Raw genomic sequence first — 25,129 nt, forward strand, 5'->3', positions numbered from 1 at the left:
TTAATTTAATTAAATTGAGCCCAATAACACTTAATTAATTAAATAATAGAAATTTATAAAATTAGTTTTCATAAAATAATATTTTTGATCTTTTAAAACTCCTTGTTTGCCCAAAACCGGCTTCCCGGAAAAAATCGAGCTCGAATCGTAAAATAATTCGAACTCCGTCATTTTTAAAAAATTAAATCATTTTTAGTCACATTAGGAAGTCTTGCCATTATTTAATGAAAAATAAATATTCTTGTCTTGATCGTCCCCGGTCTCCTTTTTCCTTCCTATTATCGAATATTCGGGTAAAATCCTTATTTTCATGAAGTCATGTCATATTATCATTTAATCATACAATTATACATTTAATCATACAATAAATACCATGCTAGCATTTAAAATCAATTAAATAAAACAATTAAGCAATTCAAATAATTTTGCATGCATGTGGTTTACGTAGGTTGGTTTTTCGGACGCTACAACCTGCAAGAACAAATCTATTATGGTTAGCGTACAGTACGGTCCCTTTATCTCATATATCTTGACCGATTCGACAACTACTGGTATATCGAGAGTTGTCAAAGAATCGATACTATGTGTCATGTCGTAGTTGCATCGATGATGTAATATAAGAAACACCTTTCTTAATTACCACCAATACTCTGATTAGAGATTTTAAACTACATACACATGAGATCACATAGGATATCCATACTCAAAGGTAAGCAGTGAATCCCCGACTACAATGCATCGACTCCTATATGTTTCGACTAAACACCCAACCTTGCCACCTGATGACCCCATATGAGTCGGTAAACAAGTCAAAGTGCAATGCTAGCATATAGAGACTCAATGTTGTCCCGGGTCATAAGGACTAATGGTGTACAACCATACACTAGGACGTTTCCACTCGATAAGTGGAAACCACTTGGAAAGTCCTTTATGGAGGGTTGTTCAGTGCACTCTACAAGGAGCACCTATCTGCATGCTCAAACATCGCAATGTCCCCTACCAATGAAACATGGTACTCACATCACTGATACTAGTCTCAAACTCGAGCGGCCACTAAGAACTGTTTAGAATATACAGTATTCCAAATATGAGTTTCATGATACTCATCATATGAGCATCTCATATTCTTTCTACTATTTGTATATTCAAGGACTTTATCTATGAAACAAGCATTGGTATACAGATAAAGATGTATTAAAAGAATAATTTCAAATTTTATTAAAATAAAGATTGTTAATAGATAGAGTTTCAACATGAACCATCGGCCAACACTTGGCTTGACGGGCACATACTCTAACAATTTGTTGGGTTTCAAAACTCAAAAAATCTTGATTTTGATGATAACAAAATTTTGTTATTGTATTTCTAACATATTTATTTAAGTGTTAAGTTGTTAACTCAAGATAGAAGCTGAAACTCGAATTTAGCCAAACAAAAAATATGGCAAGCTTCTGTATTTTGATGATATCTCACAACTCCTTAATCCAATGACCAGCTGCCAAAAGAAAACTCAATTTGGGACATGTTGTACTTCATGTCAGTTGGGCTAGACAAACTTATGGTTGCAAGATCAAACTATTTGCACGAAAACAATAATCAGTTGAGCATGAGTAGTTGAAGTATTTTGGTCAGCCTGATCAGCTCCGTTATCCGAATGAAACGATCCAGTATGCTTTACGAAGCTAAGACAATGATCTACAAGTCATATGCACATGTCAAAGTCTGAAATTGAGTTTAAAATGCTGATAAATGATGATGAAACTATTGGTTTTGCACGTTGCTGATTTCAGCATACCTCATCAGTTTGGTTCAATTGAGCAGGTTTAGTTGAGAAAGTTGAGTAGACCAGAAGAGCAAAACTGAACCAGTTGACCAGGAGCAAAAATGAATGACCTGTTTAGGCTCAGAAAATTGTCCAGCAAGACAAATTTGACTGTTGCAATTTCATAAACAATACAAAAACTTTCCAATAGTCATATTCTTATGTTAACGTATATATCATTGTTGGAGCCTATAAATACCACATCTTGAAGATCAAACAAAAGGTTTTTAAGGGAATTCAAATCATGAGAAGTTAGTATGAAGAAATCTGAAAGTTGAAAGCAGAAGCCCTTGTGTGAGGATACATTTGAGATGTAAACTTTAAAAGATAAATTCCTTACACACAATCACTCATACATATACAAGAGAGTTGAACTTCAAAGTTTAGATGAGTCCGTCTTCACACAAAGACGTAAAACAATGTGTTTGTAGTCATTACATATGAGAAGTTAAAAATCTCTGATTCTGAGGTGCTACCTGCAATCTTAAGTGCTAGGAGTTCTAGTAGGGTATTGTCTTTTTGGATCGGGTTTGTACAAAGAGTCGTATAAATCAAAGTTTTATAGTTAATTATTTCCAAGGGAAAGATAAGGTGACGTAGGAGCATTTGAAGTCTTCAAACATCCATAAACAAATTTTTTAATTTTATTATTGTATTTAATTATTATTTATAATGTTTTAAATATGCACTGTTGAAGCATTTTACGTGTTCTTCAAACATTCATAAACAAATTCTTTAATTTCGGAGGTCCATGAAATGGCTTCTTCCCTTGCTGCCCCTAGAAAGGCCTCTTAAACTGGGTTCTCTGTTGCTGCTGCTGCTGATGAGGTGCCTGATAGGGCCTCTTGCCCTGCCTATCACTCTTGAAATCTCTTTGGTCCTGCTCTGCCGCCAAGACTCTAGATACGGCAACGGCATAGGTAGTAGGACCAGCAACCATGACATCACGGCGCAAGATCGGCCGCAACCCATCCATGAAATGCCTCAGCTTCCCCTGGGCATTATTAGCTATCAGGGGCACTAAGTGACCCCCCCTCTCAAACTTCATGACAAAGTCTGCCACGGTGCTGTCTCCCCCTCGCAGCGACATGAACTCCTTGGTTAGGCGAGAGCGTACTTCTTCAGTGAAGTATTTGGAGTAGAAAACCTCCTTGAACCCATTCCACGTCAGTGATTGTAAGTTCATTGACACTGACGCACTTTCCCACCAAAGCCTGGCGTCTCTAGTCAACAAGAAGGTGGCACATCTAACTCTATCTGCATCCTGTAGCTCCATAAACGCAAAGATTACCTTGATGGACTTAACCCATCCTTCCGCTATCATCGGGTCAGTAGCCCCCAGAGAACTCCTTCGGATCCATCCTCTTAAACCTCTCATAAACTGTCTCAGGTCTGGGCCTCGCCCCTGTATTTACTGCGGTCTGGTTGTCCACAAACTGTACAAAGAATTGGGTTATTCCGGCAAGCATCTTAGCCATCATATCTGGGGGTGGACGAGGAGGAGTGACCCTCTCCCCATCCTGGGCTTCCCTATTCTCATCGCCCACCTCACGCACAATCCTACGTCTAGGAGGCATACTGTTCCAAAATTTGCCTAACACGTAAACCGAACATGCATGAATATACTACTACTAATATCATAAGATGAACGTAATTTGAACTCAAACATGCACATGCTGAAATCGTAGCTGGATACATATTACAAGAATGAATTTAAAACTTTAAAACTTACAGACTTGAGGTGTGACTTCGTGAGCTTCTCGCAACTGACAGTAGGCATAACCCTTTACAAGAACACCGCTCTGTTACCAACTGTAACGTACCGTACTTTTAAACTACTTGAAATTTTGCGAAAAAATAAAAATTTTCTAAAATACCAAATGAACTTTCAATTTTTCGTTCATAAATCAATAGTTCAACAAAACATATTTGCGTTAAAAGAGATCGCCCATAAATTTGCTAAAGAAATAAATACTTGTTTAAACATTGTAAACAAAACACGAAATCAGAGTGTTTGAAACAATTCGTAAAAACTTAAAATATGGCGGTCCTCGGGTTTAGCCTCCCGCTCAGTACAAGTCAGCTCACTGGTCCCCACCTCTCGTCTCTTCAAACTCATCCTCACCTGCATCGATCAAGTCTAGTAAGTCTAAAGACTCAACATGTATAAACTGGAAGTAACGAGTACTACGTAATAAGATCACATGCAGCTTTAAAATAGAACGTACATACTGGAACTTGAACTTGCATAAATAAGATTGAGCATACATGCGTACATACATAGACGTGCCATCAACATAAAAATTTTCTTAAACATACTTACATCGTACATACTTGAACATACATAAACTTCATCATTTTGCGTAGAGGCATGTTTCAAAGCAAGTGACCCATATATAAATATGCCTAATCAGACTAAACCACAGTACTGGCCTGACAGAGAAGATCCACTGCCACATACATGAGATCCCCGTTCATAATTTCACTGGTGGATTGGTCCCTGGTCATACTTTACCGCTTTCCAATCCTGATCTAAACTCGTTCATAATTTAACGGGGTGGATTGGTCTCTGGTCATAATTTATCACTTTCCAATCACATACATAATTTGGTCACAAGACATTTATCATACATCAAAAACTTAAAATTATTTTCTTTGCATGTCGAACATACTTACTTGTTGTTGAGGGATTCGTTGGATCTCGCTTGGTGCCACTACTGCAGATACTAACATGGATTCCAACACTTAATTTGCATAACTTAGACGTAGGTATTCGTACTCACCACTGAATCAAATAAATAGCTTATGACATTCTAGATTACTCGGGACATGACCTCGTTTAATATTTCTAAACCATGACATAGAACCCCAAAACAAATCATATATTTTATATTCATACCCACAAAGCAAATCCTTAATTTATATTCATATTTAAAAAAAATAAAAAAATAATTTTTTTAATAGAGGGGTACACGGACCCCTACACGGAGCATTGGAATTTCGTATTTTTGAAGGAAAAAGAACACGGACTCCGTGTCGGGGTTCGGGTAGGCTCTGGACATGGAAATTCACGAAAATTCGCTATCTTATTCATTCACTCTTTCAATCCACGCCTAAGGACCATGAACCAACACCTCGAGACTCATCCTAGGATGCTATTACATTGATTCAAACCCGTAGAAACACTCCAAACGTCCCCAAGCATCGACAAGTAACTTCAATACAACAATAACCCTTAATTCGACATCGTTTCGTTTCCTACGACTTCTATTACATCCCAATCCAATCTCGACCCAAACAAACCACCAAATAACACCTAAATACATTCCATAACATATCTAAATGCAGTAGCACAAGCCCAGCGATGCCCAACGAAGCCTGTAACAAATAACTTCAAGAACATGTCAAGAACACATTTTCATAAAAGTCGCAGTTTGAGCAGTCCCACGAAAATGATCATAACTCACTCATTTTTTATCCAAATATTTTGAATTTATTGTCAAACCGAAGATATCAAAAAGTTCTACGTTTCATATGTTGAAAGTTTTTCTAGAAACTCGACCAAAAAATCGCAGTAATTCAAATGACAGCAAATTACGAGTTTTAGATCTAAAAACGTTTCAAAAATCGATCCAAAAATTTTCTGCTCAAACTTTGCACATCGCATATGGATTTTTACGCATAATAAAAAACACAACGCATAATATGACGAGATCGACGGAGGAAAAATAGAATATACATGCCTTTAAATCTTTAACATTACCGAAACGACGACACCGAAGCGGGAAGGATGCGAGAGACGATCCGGGACGAACGTGGCACTATTTTCCTCGAAGATAAGTGACGGAAACTTGCTGGAAATTACAGAAAGAAGGAGGCGGCTGCTTTTCTTTTAAAACCCTAGGTTTTCTCTTCAAAAAGATGAAATGGAATGGGAGGAAATATGTGTGTCTGCAAATTGTATATGTGGTGTGTGCAAAAATGTGTAAGTGTGTGTGAGTGTGTGTGACGTGTGTGTGTGTTATTAATTAGTGGTAATTAGGTTGCTTAATGCTAAATAAAAATGTTAGTGAAAAGTTAATCCCCTCTACTCATACAAAATCCCCTAATTAACAAAATAAAATGCACAATGACTAAACTTTAAAAGTTTTAAAATCTTAAAATCACCTAATAAATTAATTAGGCTTTTAAAATGCTAAAAATTAAATAAATCGTTTAAAGTGCCCCAATCCTAATTTCAAATAAAATACAGCATTAAAATTACCAAAAATCGTCGCCGGTCTCTTTTCCTTGATCCCGCATCGAATAATCGCCTGAAACATGAAACTCAAGAAACATTTAACGTGCATCACATAAACATAAATAATTAAAATAATGCGATTTAAATAGATCATGTATCGCTATAAATCATTTTAAACTTAAATAAATAATTTAATAATTAAAAAAATGCATGGGTTTTACGTGCACTGAATTTTGGGCTCTACAGTTCCTCCCCTACTTATATAAGTTTCGTCCTCGAAATTAAATCTTACCAAAGAACTCCGGGTAGCGACTCCTCATGTCTGCTTTTGTCTCCCAAGTGGCCTCTTCCACTGATTGATTTAGTCACCGGACCTTTACCAACTTGGTCACCTTATTCCGAAGTCTCCGCTCCTGTCTGTCTAGGATTTGGACGGGTCTTTCCTCGTATGACAGATCATGAGTAAGCTACAACGACTCATAACTCAAAACATGCGAAGGATTTGCTAGGTACTTCATCAGCATCGAAACATGGAACACATTGTGTACCCCGGCCAGATTCGGTGGGAGGGCAACACGATAAGCTAGTGTCCCAACTCTGTCAAGAATTTCAAACGGTCCAATAAACCTCGGGCTAAGTTTGCCTCTCTTACCAAATCTCATAACACCCTTCATGGGTGCTATCTTTACAAAGACATGATCACCTACGGCTAACTCTAGATCTCTTCTTCTCTTGTCGGCATAACTCTTTTGAAGACTCTGGGCGGTCTTCATCCTGTCTCAGAACTTAACCACTACATCTGCAGTCTGCTGAACAATCTCTGGTCCAAGCTCTGATCTCTCACCGACTTCATCCCAATGAATCGGCGATCTGCACTTCCTCCCATACAATGCCTCGTAGGGAGCCATATCAATAGATGATTGAAAACTGTTGTTATAGGTAAACTCAACTAGAGGTAGCTTAGATTCCCAAGTCCTATGGAAATCAATTATACAGGCTCTTAACAAATCCTCCAAAATCTGAATCACTCGCTCAGACTGGCCATCTGTCTGAGGGTGGAAAGCTGTACTAAATAGCAACTTCGTCCCCTTGCCGCATGCAAACTCTTCCAAAAGGACGATGTAAACATCGGGTCCCTGTCAAACATAATAGAAACTGGGATTCCGTGTAATCGGACTATCTCCCTGATATAGAGCTCCGCATATTGCGTCATGGAGAAAGTCGTCTTCACTGGCAAGAAATGTGCCGACTTAGTGAGTCGATCCACTATAACCCAAATAGCATTGGATCCCCTGAGTGACTTCGGCAATCCTACAACGAAGTCCATGGTGATATTCTCCCATTTCTACTCGGGGATAGGGAGTGGCTTAAGCATTCCTGCTGGCCTCTGATGCTCTGCCTTCACCTGCTGACAAGTGAGGCATTCAGATACAAATCGGCGGATGTCTCTCTTTGTATCTGGCGACCAATACAGAATCTGCAAATCCTTGTACATCTTAGTACCTCCTGGATGAATGGAATACGGAGATGCATGTGCTTCTATCAAAATATCCTCTCTAATCGAATAAGCACTAGGCACCACATTCTACCTCTTTATATCAAAATACCATCAGACACTGAGTGGAGTACACTGCCCTTGGCCTCATCCTTTTGTCTCAATTTCTGTAACTGCTCATCTGAAGACTGACCTACACGGATTCGGTCTTGCAAAGAAGACTGGACTGTCAGATTAGACAGCTTAGGAGCTCTGCCTTTATGATAATCCTCTAACCCAAATCTCTGAATCTCTGACTGAAGAGATCTCTGTACTGACAGCTGTTCTACGACTGCAATCTTTCAGCTCAAGGCATCTGCCACAACATTAGCTTTCCCTGGATGGTAGCTAATTTCGTAATCGTAGTCTTTTACCAAGTCCAACCACCGTCTTTGTCTCATATTCAATTCTTTCTGCGTGAAGAAATACTTGAGACTCTTGTGATCAGTGAATATCTGGCATTTCTCGCCGTACAATTAATATCTCCGTATCTTCAACGCAAAGACAACGGCAGCTAACTCAAGAACATGAGTCGGGTAGTTCTTCTCATGCACCTTCAACTGCCTGGAAGCATAAGCTATAACCCGACCATGCTGTATCAACACTGCACCTAACCCGAGCTTAGATGCATCGATGTACAACACAAAATTACCTTGCCCTGTCGGCATGGCTAAAACTGGTGCTGAAATCAGAGCCTGCTTCAAGGCGTCAAAGCTCTTCTGACATTCATCACTCCATACGAATTTAGCATTCTTCTGGTCAATGAATTGAGTGGCACTGCTATCGAAGAAAATCCCTGAATAAATTTCTTGTAGTAGCATGCTAGGCCTAGGAAACTGCGGATTTCTGAAGCATTCTTCGATTCAACCCATTCCTTAACTGCTGCTACCTTAGCTGGATCCACCTCGATACCAATGCTAGATATTATATGACCCAAAAATGCTACTTTCTCCAACCAAAATTCACACTTACTGAATTTTGCAAACAACTTGTGTCTCTGCTAAAACCTGCAACACTATACTCAAATGCTGAACATGCTCCTCTTGGCTCTTCGAGTTAATGAGAATGTTGACAATGAACGCTATGACGAACTTATCTAGGTAGGGCTGGAATACTCGGTTCATGGGGTCCATAAAAATTGCAGGAGCATTCGTCAGTCCGAATTACATCACTAAGAACTCGTAATGCCCATACCTGGTTCTGAAGGCTGTCTTATGAACATCTGCATCTTTCACCTTCAGCTGATGATACCACGATTGAAGATATATCTTAGAGAACACTGTAGCTCCCTGCAACCGATCGAACAAGTCCTCGATCCTTGGAAGTGGGTATTTATTCTTGATCGTTACCTTGTTCAGTTCTCGGTAATCGATACACAGCCTCGTGCTCCCATCTTTCTTCTTTACAAAGAGCACTAGTGTGCCCCATGGTGAAAAACTAGGGCGAATGAATTCCTTATCCAAGAGCTCCTGAATCTGCTGCTTGAGCTCTAACATCTCAGCTGGAGCTAACCGGTGCGGCACCTTTGAGATTGGAACGGTGCCTGGCAAAAGATCCATTGAAAACTCCACATCTCTCTCTGGTGGAAGGCCTGTGACGTCATCTAGAAAGACGTCAGGAAAATCTTTGACTACTGGCACATCAGTTAATGACAGAGTGGTACGTCAGGTGCAGAAATAACACTGGCCAAGAAAGCCTGACACACTTTGTGAATGAGTCTCCGCGCCTGCATGCAAGAGATCATGCGAGGTAAACTCCTCCATCTAGCTGGCTCAAAGAGGTACTGCTCCATACCCAAAGCTCTTACTAACGCTGACCTTTTCTGGAAATCAATAAGAACTCTGTTCTTCGTCTGCCAGTCCATTCCCAAAATGATATCAAACTCTGGGACTGGTAGCACAATCAAATCGGCATACACTAGGTGGCCTTGCAGTTCCAGATCGATGTTTTGACCACACTAGTAGCGGATAATTCTTCCCCTGATGGGACTGTCACTGAATAGCTCACGTCGAGTCCAATAGACTTGACGTCAAGATGATTGGCAAACGTCTATGAGATAAAAGACTGGGTGGCCCCTGAATCTATCAAGGCCTTCGTGGTGACTCTTTTTATAAAAATGTTCCCGGTCAATAGTGTCGTGTCTGGGTTCGCCTCCTGAGCATGCATGACGAACACTTTTCCCTGGGTCAGCTGCCTCCACTATTGGCACTCCTTCAACATGTGATCGTTGGCTCTGCACTTAAAGCACTTGCTCGATCTATATAGACACTGCCCCGGATGCTAGCGGTGGCAATTTGGGCACACTGGGTACTCGACGGGCCTCTGAGGAGCCTTCTGCTGTGGAACAGGACCCTTGCCTTTCGGCGGTCTCTGAAATGGCTTCTTCTCTTGTTGCCCCTGAAAAGGCCTCTTAAACTGGGTTCTCTGTTGCTGCTGCTGCTGCTGCTGAGGTGCCTGATAGGGCCTCTTGCATTGCCTATCACTCTCGATATCCTTTTGGTCCTGCTCTGCCGCCAAGGCTCTAGATACAGAAACGGCATAGGTAGTAGGACCAGCAACTCTGACATCACGGCGCAAGATCGGCCGCAACCCATCCATGAAATGCCTCAACTTCCCCTGGGCATCATTAGCTATAAGGGACACAAAGTATCACCCCCTTTCAAACTTCTTGACGAAGTCTGCCACACTGTTGTCTCTCCGTCGCAGCGACATGAACTCCTTGGTCAGGCGAGAGCGTACTTCTTCAGTGAAGTATTTGGAGTAGAAAATCTCCTTGAACCCATTCCACGTCAGTGATTGTAAGTTCACTGACACTGACGCGCTTTCCCACCAAAGCCTGGCGTCTCCAGTCAACAAGAAGGTGGCACATCTAACTCTATCTTCATCCTGTAGCTCCATAAACGCAAAGATTACCTTGATGGACTTAACCCATCCTTCCGCTATCATCGGGTCAGTAGCCCCCAGAGAACTCCTTCGGATCCATCCTCCTAAACCTCTCGTAAACTGCCTCAGGTCTGGGACTCGCCCCTGTATTTACAGCAATCTGGTTCCCCGAAAACTGTGCGAAGAACTGGGTCATTCCGGCAAGCATCTGAGCCAGCATATCTCGGGGTGGACGAGGAGGAGTGACCCTCTCCCCATCCTGTGCTTCCCTATTCTCATCGCCCGCCTCACGCACAATCCTACGTCTAGAAGGCATACTGTTCCAAAATTTGCCTAACACGTTAACCCAACATTCATGAATATACTACTACTAATACCATAAGATGCATGTAATTTGAACTCAAACATGCACATGCTGAAATCGTGGCTGGATACATATTACATGAATGAATTTAAAACTTTAAAACTTATAGACTTGAGGTGTGACTTCATGAGCTTCTCGCAACTGGCAGTAACTTTCAATTTTTCGTTCATAAATCAATTGTTCAACCAAACATATTTGCGTTAAAAGATATAACCCATAAATTTGCTAAAGAAATAAATACTTGTTTAAACATTGTACACAAAACACGAAATCAGAGTATTTGAAACATTTCGTAAGAACGTAAAATATGGCGGTCCTCGGGTTTAGCCTCCCGCTCAGTCCAAGCCTGATCACTGGTCCCCACCTCTCGTCTCTTCAAACTCATCCTCACATGCATCGATCAAGTCTAGTGAGTCTAAAGACTCAACATGTATAAACTGGAAGTAACGAGTATAAGCTCACATGCTTCTTTAAAATAGAACGTACATACTGAAACATTACTTGCATAAATAAGATTGAGCATACGTGTGTACATACATAGACGTGCCATCAACATAAAACTTTTCTTAAACATACTTACATCATACATACTTGAATATCGTAAACTTCATCATTTTGCGTAGAGGCATATTTCAAAGCAAATGACCCATACATAAATACGCCAGATTAGACTAAACCACAGTACTGGGCTGACAGGGAAGATCCACTGCCACATACATAAGATCCCCGTTCATAATTTAACAGGTGGATTGGTCCCTAGTCATAATTTACCGCTTTCCAATCCTGATCTAAATTCGTTCATAATTTAACAGGGTGGATTGGTCTCTGGTCATACTTTATCGCTTTCAAATCCCATACGTAATTTGGTCACAAGACATTTAGCATACCTCAAAAACTTAAAAGTATTTTCTTTGCACGTCGAACATAGTTACTTGGTTTTGAGGGATTCGTTGGATCTCTCTTGGGGCCACTGCTGCACATACTAACATGAATTCTAACACTTAATTTACATAACTTAGACGTAGGTATTCATACTCACCACTGAATCAAATAAATAGCTTATGACATTCTAGATTACTCGGGTCTTGACCTCGTTTAATCATACTAAACCATGACATAGAACCCCAAAACAAATCATATATTTTATATTCACACTCACAAAGCAAATCCTATACTTTATATTCATATTTTAAAAAAGAGGTCCGTGTAGGGGTCCGAGTAGGCACTGGATTTCGTATTTAAGAAGGAAAAAGGACACGAACTCCGTGTCGGGGTCCGGGTAGCCTCTGGACATGGAAATTCTCGAAAATTCGCTATCTTATTCATTCACTCTTTCAATCCAAGCCTAAGGACCATGAAACAATACCTCGAGACTCATCCTAGGATTCTATTACATTGATTCAAACCCATACAAACACCACAAACGTCCCCGAGCATCGACAAGCAACTTCAATACAACAATAACCCGTAATTCGACATCGTTTCGCTTCCTACGACTTCTATTACAACCCAAGCCAATCATGATCCAAAAGAACCACCAAATAACACCTAAATACATCCCATAACATATATAAATGCAGTAGCACAAGCCCGCGATTCCCAATGAAGCCTGCAACAAATAACTTCAAGAACATGTCAAGAACACATTTTCATAAAAGTCGCAGTTTGAGCAGTCCCACGAAAACGATCATAACTCACTCATTTCTTATCCAAATATTTCGAATTTACTGTCAAATCAAAGGTATCAAAAATTTCTACGTTTCATATGTTGAAATTTTTCCAGAAACTCGACCAAAAATCGTAGTAATTCAAATGACAGCAAATTACGAGTTTTAGATCTAAAAACGTTTCCAAAATCGATCCAACAATTTTCTGCTCAAACTTTGCACATAACACATGGATTTTTACGCATAATATGACAAGATCGACGCAGAAAAAATACAATATACATGCCTTTAAATCTTTAACGTTACCGAAACGACGAACCAAAGCGGGAAGGATGCGAGAGATGATCTGGGATGAATGTGGCACTATTTTCCTTGAAGAAAAGTGACGGAAACTTGCTGGAAGTTACAGAGGGAATGGGGCGGCTGCTTTTCTTTTAAAACCCTGGGTTTTCTCTTCAAAAAGATGAAATGGAATGGGAGGAAATATGTGTGCGTGCAAATTGTATATGTGGTGTGTGTAAAAACGTGTAAGTGTGTGTAACGTGTGTGTGTGTGATTAATTAGGGGTAATTAGGTTGCTTAATGCTAAATAAAAATGTTAGTGAAAAGTTAATCCCCTCTACTCATACAAAATCCCCTAATTAACAAAATAAAATGCACAATGACTAAACTTTAAAAGTTTTAAAATCTTAAAATCACCTAATAAATTAATTAGGTTTTAAAATGCTAAAAATTAAATAAATCGTTTAAAGTGCCCCAATCCTAACTTAAAATAAAATACCGCATTAAAATTGCCAAAAATCGTCGCCAGTCTCTTTTCCTTGATCCCGCATCGAATAATCGCCTGAAACATGAAACTCAAGAAAACATTAACGTGCATCACATAAATATAAGTAATTAAAATAATGCGATTCAAATAGATAATGTATCGCTATAAAACATTTTAAACTTAAATAAATAATTTAACAATTAAAAAAATACATGAGTTTTACGTGTACTGAATTTTGGGCTCTACACTCTAACAGCCCTTAAACCTCAAACTCCAGCCCACTATGACTCCTTAAATCATAACCACAAGCTGCTGGAAATCTGCATAGCCCCATTCGAGAACACTAGGTGCACAACCCTACATAATTTCGCCCCTAGCTCAAGACCTAGCGGACCAACTCCTAACCAACCTCTCCTAGACCACCTTAGAACCCTACTGGACCGAACCATCCCAAGAAGGACTCAGCCCCATGCATGCTAGAAATCACACACACTCGCTATAACCCGAAGTCACCACACCCGAGACTCGTCTCCTTACAAGCGATCGGCGGACTCCACATGTGGTTCAAACGGTGGTTGAGCCTCCTTGGGCCGTGGCTTAGACCCACCAGGGTCTGGTACATTGCTTGGTTCAACCCTTGCACCGTCGGCTCCACCCATTGCGGCCAACAAGAGAACTAGCGATTGGCCTCTACCATGACACGTTCCAAACCCAAATCCAGCACCTAGACATCTTCAATCTCAACATGTAAAACCCTTAACAAGACGTAATACAGCAGACCCCCTTGCAGCAAATCAAGAAAACTTGAGTAACAAACATTAGGATGCAATATTTTCATATAAACATTCAACGAAATGCACACACGATTTTGATCGAAATGTTTACATGCATTCACACAAATTTTCGTATAATATCGGCGTGATGTTAGAGTAGGTGTCCATCGAGCCAAGTGTTGGCCTAGGGTTCATTTTTAAACTCTCTGTATAAACAATCTTTATTTTAAAAATATTTGAAATTATTGCTTTGGCACATCTTTATCTGTATACCCTTGCTAGATGCATAGATAAAGTCCTTGAATATACAAATAGTAAAAAGAATATGAGATGCTCATATGATGAGTATCATGAAACTCATAGTTGGAATACTGTATATTTTAAACAGTTCCTAGTCGATTCAGCCGCCATTAATAAGGATAAAGGCCGCTTGAATTTGAGACTAGTATCTGCGATGTGAGTACCATGTTTCATTGGTAAGGGACATTGTGATGTCCGAGCATGCAGATAGGTGCTCCTTGTAGAGTGCACTGAACAACCCTTCATAACGGACTTTCTAAGTGCTTCTCACTTATCGAGTGGAAACTTCCTAGTTTATGGTTGTACACCATTAGTCCTTATGACCCGAGACAACATTGTGACTCTATATGCTAGCATTGCACTTTGACTTGCTTACTGACTCATTTGGAGTCATCAGGTGGCAAGGTTGGGTGTTTTGTCGAAACATATATGAGTCAATGCTTTGTAGTCGGGGATTCACCGCTTACCTTCCGGTAAGGATATCCTATGTGATATCATGTGTATGTAGTTCGAAATCTTTGATTAAAGTTTTGGTGGTAATTAAGAAATGGGTTTCTAAGATTATAACATCGATGCAACTACGACATGACACATAGTATCGATTCTTTGACAACTCTCGATATACTAATAGTTGTCGAATTGGTTGGGATATATGAGATGAAGAGACCGTACTGTACGCTAACCATAATGGAATGGTTTTTGCAGGCACTATCTTTGGTACCTAGGGAATCATGTAAGCGATGCTGCTAGGCGTTTAACATGATTGGTTGGGTACTTTCAGACTTGAGTTCTGACGTTTTTATTATCAAGGAGTTGATAAATAAGAATGAAGAAACTGGGGTATGCTAATATAAGGACATGTTTAGTCCCTAATCACATAGAGATGTGAACCCACAACTAGTTGTATCATTGAATCATTGAGGGTCACACAAATGCTAACTTTCTAGATCCCGTTGAGAAAAAAATAGTTCAATGTGTTGAACGGATTATAAATTAGTTTATAAACGCAAAGAAAAATAGAAGTATGACTTCTATAAAAGGATTATGGGGAATGTAACTTTTAATTTGAGGAAGTGTTCCTAAATTAAAAGATGGCTCAAATAAATAATGTATTTGAAAATTGTGATTTTCATAAACATTATTATGGACTAAATTAAATTAATTCAAGTGTTGAATTAATTAAACACTAGTGGACCTAGTAGAGTCCAAATAATTAAATTAATTCAAATGTTGAATTAATTAAATAACATTGGGTCTTGTAGAGCACAATAAGAAATAGTTATTCAAATAGTGAGTTTGAGTAAATAGAAGTAAATTTTAATTGGTCTCAAATGTGTTTGAGATAATTAAATAAAAGTCCATGGGTTTTGTATTAGTTTCAATCCCAAATAAATTGTATGCTTGGGAGGTGAAGGGTTGGAGAACACTTTTTCAATAAACTAGGCATGATATGCACATGCAACTTTTTCTTTTGCATGCACCAAGAAAATTTTTCCTTTCCACCCTCTCATACTAACATGGCCGAAAATTTCCAAGTTTTTCTCTCAATTTTCGGTTCTTCTTTTGTTGATGAAAGCATACTCTTCTAAAAAAAAATTTCTCTAATTATTCTAGTGCAAAATTAGAGGAGATCTTCCTTGTTGGTAGTGGACCTAATTTGAAGGAATTTGAGCAAGGAGTGCTCTTGGATAGCTTGTAGATTGTTACCCTCAAGAGCTAAGTTGTTTACAACTTAGTTGGAGCCAAAACATCAATCCTTGTGATTGATAGATAATAAATTCTAAACACACTATGTATGACATAATTTTGTATTTTTTGTTATTTGCTACACATATAGTGGGGTGCTCGGTTTTCTTGTGGTAAAACATATTTTTCAAACTTTCGTTGCGCTTTCGGACACTGTAACCGATCTCCTTTCACGTGAATGATGTCAAAAGGAAGATACATGCATGCCTCGATGATTTAATGTCAAAAACTTGAAGAAAAACGCGTCGGGGAAGCACCAGAGGAGCAAGGAAAAGTCTTCTTGGAAGCACACGGCTGTGGCCGAGAGTTTGCTGCTGGTTTTTCTCAAGTGGAGGATGCTATGAGAGGGGAGGAACGGCTGATGAGAGTTAATTAGGTTTAGGGTGTGTTTAGTGTAGTAATTAAATAGTAAGCAAAATGCTAATGGGCCCTTGATTATATTTTAAAAAGATTGAAAAGGGTCTTGAGCGCGCTAAAATAAAAAAATAGGTCTATCAAGCCCAAACACACTCCGAAAAATATTTTGTTTTGGTACGTTTTTTAAGATATTGCCCGAGCCCTCAAAATGTCCCTCGTTTCGATAAAAATTGCGTACCGATTAAAAATATGCTCTGACGATAAAATACCCAACAAAGCCAATTTATTGCAAAATACACTTAAAACACATTTTATTAATTAATTAAAATTAATCATTCAGTAAAAATATTTTTCTTAATTTCCCCTGTCTCTGTTCCCCGTTCGAGCGCGAAATGCAGCTTAAAAACCATAATGCATGATCTTTTAAAATATCATGAAATAAGTACTATTCATGCAATAATTATGCATTAAATGCATAAAATAAATAAACACATATCTAAATAAAACCATAGATTGGATGCATTCAGGTTACGTAAATTTAAATTTTCTGGACCTTACAAAGATGCTGATAATGACGATGAATCTTCTGGTTATGCACAAGCTGAAATCAGCAAGACTGATTTCAACATACCTCATCATTTTGGTTCAGTTGAGTTAGTTTAGTTGACCATGTTCAGTTGAGCAGAAGAACAAAACTTAACCAGTTGACCATGTAACGACCCATTACAGGCCCAGTCGACCGCCCATACGGCCCACTGCCCCGATCGAACCAAGTCTATCCCGATCTTGGGCTCTGCTCTATGGGCCTTGGCCCATCTATGGAACTCTTTCCCTCACGGGCTTTCTATAAGCGTCGTACGGGTTACTCATAGAACTCTTCAGCCCATGCACTGAAGCTTGTGCCTTCCCAGGATCGAACCTAAGACCACATGGATATATGGGCCAAGGCCCATAGAGCAGAGCCCAAGATCGGGATAAACTTGGTTCGATCGGGGCAGTGGGCCGTATGGGCGGTCCACTGGGCCTGTAATGGGTCGTTACAATAAAAGGCGTCTTTTATTGTAACGACCATGGGCTATCCTGATCTGGGGCTCCCTCGGGGGCCTTGTCCCATCTTGGGTTCCCTCTGGGGCCTTTTTCCTCACGGGCTTTCCACATGCGTCATTACTCATAGGACTCTCCACACCAGATTGGTGGAGTGTTTCAAGTCTCGAACCCATGACCTCCTGGCATAAGTACATCGTTCAAAGAGACTTGGTACCAGTTGATCTAGTGGTACCAAGTCTCTTTGAACTATGTACTTATGCCAGGAGGTCATGGGTTCGAGACTTGGGGAGGTACCACTCCACCATCCTGGTGTGGAGAGTCCTATGAGTAATGGCGCATGTGGAAAGCCTGTGAGGGAAAAGGTCCCAGAGTGAACCCAAGATGGGACAAGGCCCCCGAGGGAGCCTAAGATCGGGATAGCCCATGGTCGTTACAATTAGAACCCGAAAATCAGATTACGTATAAGCCATGCATAATTGCCATTATTTAAATTAGATATGAATTTTATAAAAATGAGAAGCGTTTAATTCATTTTTTTATTGTTAAGTCATGATTATTTATTTTAAAAGTAGATGTTTAGTTTTATCTTTTCAAGATAAATACGCGAGGCCGGACCGGAGTTTGGAGATTAGAGATAAGGTTAATAATAAGAAAAATATTGCTAAATTTAATTTAAGTCAAAGAATGATTTAATATAAAGAAATATAATGTTTTAGGATTCATTTAAATTAATTAGAGCTAAGTTATTAAATAAAATTCTTTAGGTTAATATTTAATTAAAGCTTAAATTAAAATATTTAAACATATGTGGGTGAATTAATCTAGATATAAAATATTCAAGAAATTAAATATAACATTTAAATACTTAAATTGTTAACCATGCAATGCCATACAAGAGTTCATTTTAAATTAAGGTGTAAATCCACTAAATTATATAATAGATGTATTAAACCTCAAGCATTTAGAATACAAGATTTAAACAATAAAATACCATGCAAATTAGTAATAATAATTTTGAGTCCAACATTTAAAATATTTCAAAAGTTGGTAACTCTCAAGTCAAACCATCTCTAATTGCACTTTATGGTGTATTCATTTCCCATTTTTGTAATTCACTAAATAGTAGTAAATTAAATATTAGAACCCACATCATTTTCCTCAAACCATTATCTAAACAAAGTATCCACATGCAATAGGAATAAGAAACAAGAAACCAAGGCAACAAGGAATGAGAAACATTCAAAAACCATTCACCTCCTTTACTTGTAACTCCCATTTTAATGTATGATATGACCCATTTAACACCACTTATAACATTCATCTTCATTACTTACATATCCTACACTAATATGCTCTAAAAATCAGAAGGAAACAACTGACAAAATCGTGAAAGGCATCGGCTAGCAAGGGAATGAGAATCATTTCAAAAATTCTTCAACTTCTTGACTTGTAACTCCCACCTTAATGCATATAATGGCACCTTTAAGACCTCTTGTAACCATCACCTCCATTACATAACACTTCTCCATCCCTGTGAACAAAATTATCAGAAGAAACAGTAGCTTAAATCGAGCAATAACAGCAGAAACAAAGAAGGGAAAACCAACTCCGACTCCGCCGCTCGTCTTCGTCGTATTGATTTGTTTTTGTGTCAAAAAATATTCTAGGCACGTATATATTGTTTCTTTGCTCTTCAATCAAGTCCTATAGATATTTTTAAAGCATTATATGTTCATGAATCACACAACAACTCAAAATTTTGACAGCAACATTCTGAAATTTTGCACAGCCTTCTCGGCCCTTTTGTGTTCAACTTTACGGTTGGGTTGTTTTTACTAAATCCAGGTGGTTGCTCGGTTCCAAGCTCACACGGCTGCTGTTAGGCATGAATTAGAATGTGTTAGGGTGTTATTGGTCCATTGGTTTGCATCCACACACTCACAAATAAAGGAATGACAGCAACTTTTTTCAAAACTACAGATTTGAGCTTCGTTTTTGGTTCTTGGGTGGTTAAGGGGAGTATTCGAATCTTGGCTGTCCTAGGGACTATAGCCACGGTTAGAACCCTCCCTTAACATGTCTAGGACGTGACCAAGGTGTCCTTTCCAAGCTTGGTTCACGGATCCATCAGAATTTCACAACAACAACACAAGTGCAATTCGTTTTTTTTTTTCATTTTCTGTGTGAGTGGGTTCGGTTTTGGGGTGTGTTGCTTGGATTATGGTTGGCTCCTAGCCTGTAGCCATGGTTCATACAACACTCCATCATGTCTAGATTGAGCCATGGTCGATAAAATGGCCCTTGGAACGAGACAAGACAGTAAAATGGTTCAATACAACACACTATGCAGCAAGTGGTGCTCTCGGTTGGTATGCTGTAATTGTCCTAGGTGTTTCCTTGGATTGTGTTTGGCCTCTAGCCCTTAGCCATGGTCCAAGCCATGCCTTAGGATGTTTTTAAGTGTTCTTGGGCGGTGGTTCAAGCCCTTGGCCATTATTTTCAGAGTTTGCTCCACAAACAAGCAAGCTGCCACTGCTGTATTTTCTGCTTTTTGACAGCAGCTTTGGGTCACGGTTTTGGTGGTGGTTTGAGTTCTTGGTTGGCTTTTAGCCCATGGCCTTGGACTGGACACTACTCTAATGAGTTAGGAAAGTCATGTTTTTGGCCGTTTGTGATTTGGTCGAGTTTAGAGGTCGTACGGGAATTTACGGTGAAAGGTGCCAAAATGACTCTCGAAAGAGTGTTTTATGTTTTTGGATTCCTTTCACCTATTTTCGTGTTTTACAGTTATTATGCATATTTTTCAGTATGTTTGGGGTATTTTTAATCATGGTTAAACGTCGGTTTAATGTTGGTTCGGGTTGGTACGAAGCCATGGTTAAAAATCAAGTTGTTGGTCCGAATCGTCTCGTTTTTAGTTCTATTGTTAAGTTTTTGTCAAGTTAAGATTTACTGCATGTGTCACATATTAGAATTAAGTCAAAGCAAGCGTGGGAACGATTCAACTCATCCGGTAAAAATAAGGTTATAATGATATTACGTGCATAAAAATATAAAATGTTTATTTTTGTGATATATGCTATATGTCTTGTGGCCACCTTACGGTTATGGGTTTGGAAGTCGGTAGGCGCAACCGAGGACCTCTCCGCTCGGTGAATTACGACCGGTTTATGATTATGTATGGGTACGGACATCCAGTCCAAGGGCTGTGATTGATCTTTACCGCCCAGTATACTGTGGTTTAGTCTGATCAGGCGCTCACGTTATGTTATGGGCTACTTGCTTAGAAACTTTATCTCTACCAGAAAATTATGATATGACATGACAGAGCTCTATTGAGCAAAGCTTTTACGTATGATTTTCAGATATGCACGTAGTTATTCATAATACGATTTTCACCGTACGCTTTACGATACTTTATTTTTACGTTGCATGCGATTTTATGATATATTTATTTGTTATTCACGATATATACATGTTGAGTCTTTAGACTCACTAGACTTGATTGTTGTAGGTACTGATGAGGTCGAGATGGAGGGCGTGGACCAGTGAGCGATCTTGGGACAGCAGTAGTAAACCCGATGACCTCATGATTTAATTTATGCACCTTTTATTATTCAAACTCAGTTTTAATACGTTGGATTATTTTTAAGTTGATGTTTACGTTGGATTATTTTTAAATTGTTGGTCGAAAACAATATTTGCTCCCGCTGTTAATTTAAAGTTAAAAAAATTATTTACATGTTTATTTTATAAATGAGACAAGATAATTATTTATTTAGAAAATTTTCAATAATTCCGCTAAAATACGAATACAAAATATGGGCCTTTACAGTTGGTATCAGAGCCTATGATCATGTAGAGGGTTGTACTACTACTGCTCTCGAGAAGCTCATGAAGTCACGTCTTCGGTCTGTAAGTTTTACGATTACGCATTTATTTTAAAGCTTGAAATATTTTTACATCATGATTGCATGAAAGATTTTATGTCAAGATTACGATTATGCATTATTTATTTAAATCCAAAGAAATAGTGGAATTATGCATGTTGGTTACGTATGGATTATAATTATGGAACAGCATGCCTCCTAGATGCCGTGTTGGACGCCCGAGAGGTGATGATGAGCGCCATCATGAGGACGGTGAGGATCAGAGACAAGGGGAGAACGAGGAGAGAGATTTACCACCACCCCCTCCACCAGACATGAATGCCCAGATGCTGGCTGGGATGACTCAGCTCTTCGCATAGTTTGCGGGGAACAATGCAGTGGGAGCCAGACAGACGAGACCGGAGGCTATCTATGAGCGGTTCATGAAGATGTGACCAAAGGAGTTCTTAGGGACGTCCGATCCTATGGCTGCCGAGGGCTGGATTAAGTCCCTTGAGGTTATTTTCGAGTTTATGGGGCTTGAAGATGGAGATAGGGTTCGATGTGCGACCTATCTGTTCGGAGGAGACGCTCGCCTATGGTGGGAAGGAGCATCAGTGGCTTTGGATTTGACTACTTTGAGCTGGGCGCGCTTCACAGAGGTATTCTACTCTAAATATTTTACTGAAGAGGTGCGTTCGAGGTTGACCACGGAGTTCATGACCCTGAGGCAAGGAGACTTGACTGTTACGGAGTTCATCCGTAAGTTCGAGAGGGGATGTCATTTTGTACCCCTAATTGCTAATGATGCTGGAACTAAATTGAGGCATTTTTTGAATGGTCTGCGGCCGATCTTGCGTCGTGATGTTAGGGTGGCAGGCCCTACTACCTATGATGTTGATGTTTCCAGAGCTCCAGCTGCAGAGCAGGACCAGCAGGATATTGAGCGCGATCGCCAGTGAGACGTCCTGCCCTTTTTATTGCTTTAAAAGTACTAGAAATTTTTTTTTTTTTTACAAACACTCAATTTTTCGGCCATGTACCTTTCTCACATGAAAATATTTTTAAAAAATATTTTACCCTTTAAAATTAAACATTAACCAACTAGCATTTTAAAAACCAAGTGCAATAGTGATCAAATGAAATCGTCGCATATTTTACCAAACCTAAAAAGCAATAATTTGAAAGGTAAAGCCCATACTAAACCTCTCAAAAATCTCTTAAAAGCATAAATAAATAATATTAAAAATCTTTAACTTAAATCATAAAGCATAAAGCGGAAAATGTAGCGCTGGTCCTCGGGTTGTGTGCGCCTTCAGTCCAGTCAAATCACCCATCAAGTCCTCCCTCAATACCACCTGCATCCATCACACCTAGTGAGTCTAAAGACTCAACACACCATAATCTTTATAACGAATAATACGTAATACAGTTAACATATAACGGTGAAAAATATATGTACTTAAAATATCGTTTTCATGAAGATGCATAAACATAAACATTTTTGTAAATATTTTCATGATGCATAAAACTTTAAACATAAACATTTTCGTAAAATACTTTTTCATGACATGCAATCATAAACCTTAACCTTTTCCCTTTTTCCTCAACATGACATGACATAAAACATTTTTCATGATCATAAACATTTTTCTTTTTCCTTTTGTTGAATTCAGATCGTTAATTGTGACTTTCCTGATCATGCTCATGAGGGTCGATGGATCCATCTACATAAAACCACAGTACTGGGCGGCGGGGGACACCAGCAACACTCTCACCGGTCAACTGGGCCCTGGCCTATCATGATTCGAATAGAAATACGCTCGTCGGGGCTCCCTCTGGGGCCTTTTCCCATAAATGGGCTCCCTCTGGGGCCTTTTCCCCTCACGATATTCCCATTCTTCCGTTACCACAAAACCGTTACCACATATCCGTTACCACATATCCGTTACCACATATTCGCAATGATGGAAACACGATCGTCGGGCTCCCACTGGGACCATAACCCTCACGACGTCGCCAACATTAACGAATTAGTCACAATTATTTCACATCCTTCAACATTTTTCATTCACATCACTTTAGAAAAATCATGAATATCATTACGTTTTTCATTTTTGAAACCAAGCATGCAACATGTATTTTAAATGTCTTCCCTCAATCATAAAAATCAAATAGACATTTAAAAATCATCATTCAATCATGAACAATTCATAAACATTTAAAAATAATCATATTTTCATAAAATAGCATTTAGGGCACTGCCATGACCTTAACTAATTTCTAGGTGTAAAAAGACCGTTTTACCCCTGGACTCAACATTTTACGTTTTCGACTTTTTCCTTGATTTCACGACTCTAACATGTCCCAAATAATTATTTAAGCTTACGTGAATTTTTTCCATAATTTTATTTGGCTTAAATGTTAGACTTTTTCAATTATCTTTTCTTAATTGTTTTAACAGTGTTTTAATCCCGAAAAATACCAAACTTTAATATAAAATTCTTAAATTCTAAATTTAGTCTTTTTATATTATTTTAGCCCTTATGGACCCCGACTCGACCCCCGTGAGCCGTTTTCCAATTTTTTCTTTACTTAAAACCCTATTTGACACCTAAATTTCAACCCCGAGCCAACTCTCGATTTTCACGAGTTACCCCCGAGCTATGTCGAGCCAAAAGGTGCCCAACATAATAAATTAACTTACTGGACCCTAACTTTATCAAGAAAACCCTTCTAATGCCAAAAACGAGCCCTCTACTTCCTGAACAAAAGCTGGCCGAGAAACCTTGTTGGACAAGGTCTCTTGCACGCACTGCCTAGCCCCTAACCACGAACCCAGCCACCAAACCAACCTGATTTTCACCCCCTAAGGACCCTAAGGACTAGACCTGAGCCAGCCCAGACCCCCTGAACCGCGCGCCCAAGCTTGTGCGAAGCACAGAACCCTGCACGCGATCCCCTTGATTCTCGGGTGGGAGTCCTAGCTTGCTAGGACTCCTTCCCTGCCTTAGTGCGCGAGTCCTAGCGTGGCTAGGACTCCCTTCCTGACTCTCTCATGACCCTGGCTAGCCCCTGGAACGAGCCAACCAAGCCCTCCGTCCCTGCACAACAAAACCGAACCCCAAACTTGACAGCAACAACCGGTTCCTGCACGAGTTCTGGTTTCGTCTCTCTTTCTTGGTTTTAGTCGATTCATGTGTGGTGTGTGGGACTCCAAAACCCGTGTAATACTCACCTATCCATGCCTAGACATCATGGCAGCCCCTTAGTATAAAAAAAACGTGAGTCATGGCATCCAACAAATTGCATATAATCACAAATCCAATGCATGTACAAGATGGTCTCCTTTTTTTTTTTCGAAAATTCTGAATATACACATGTATGGCTTCAAGCTTTTCATGCACACATACTTTAAACAATAATATGATGTAATGGATGAGAAAAGGGAGATTAAGGTGTGCCTTTGCGTAGTATACGCTCGAATAATCGTTGACGACGAAGAACGGAGGGACGACTACGGTTTGCTCTTGATAGACCTTCGAAAACCCCTTCCTAATTGCAAGTGTGTGCTGCCGTGTGTGTGTGGGTGTGGGGAGGGAAGAGTTTTCAGAGTGAGGCGTGAGTTTTCTTTTGCAAAGTGTAGGGTTTTTGATACAATTAACACTTTAAATACTAATTCATTAACTAAGTAGGCTTTAGGCCTATTAAGCCACCAAATTCAAGCCCATTAGCTTTAATTAGGATTAATAAAATTT

Source organism: Primulina tabacum, chromosome 12, assembly GCF_025594145.1.
Source record: "Primulina tabacum isolate GXHZ01 chromosome 12, ASM2559414v2, whole genome shotgun sequence".
Taxonomy (NCBI): Eukaryota; Viridiplantae; Streptophyta; class Magnoliopsida; order Lamiales; family Gesneriaceae; genus Primulina; species Primulina tabacum.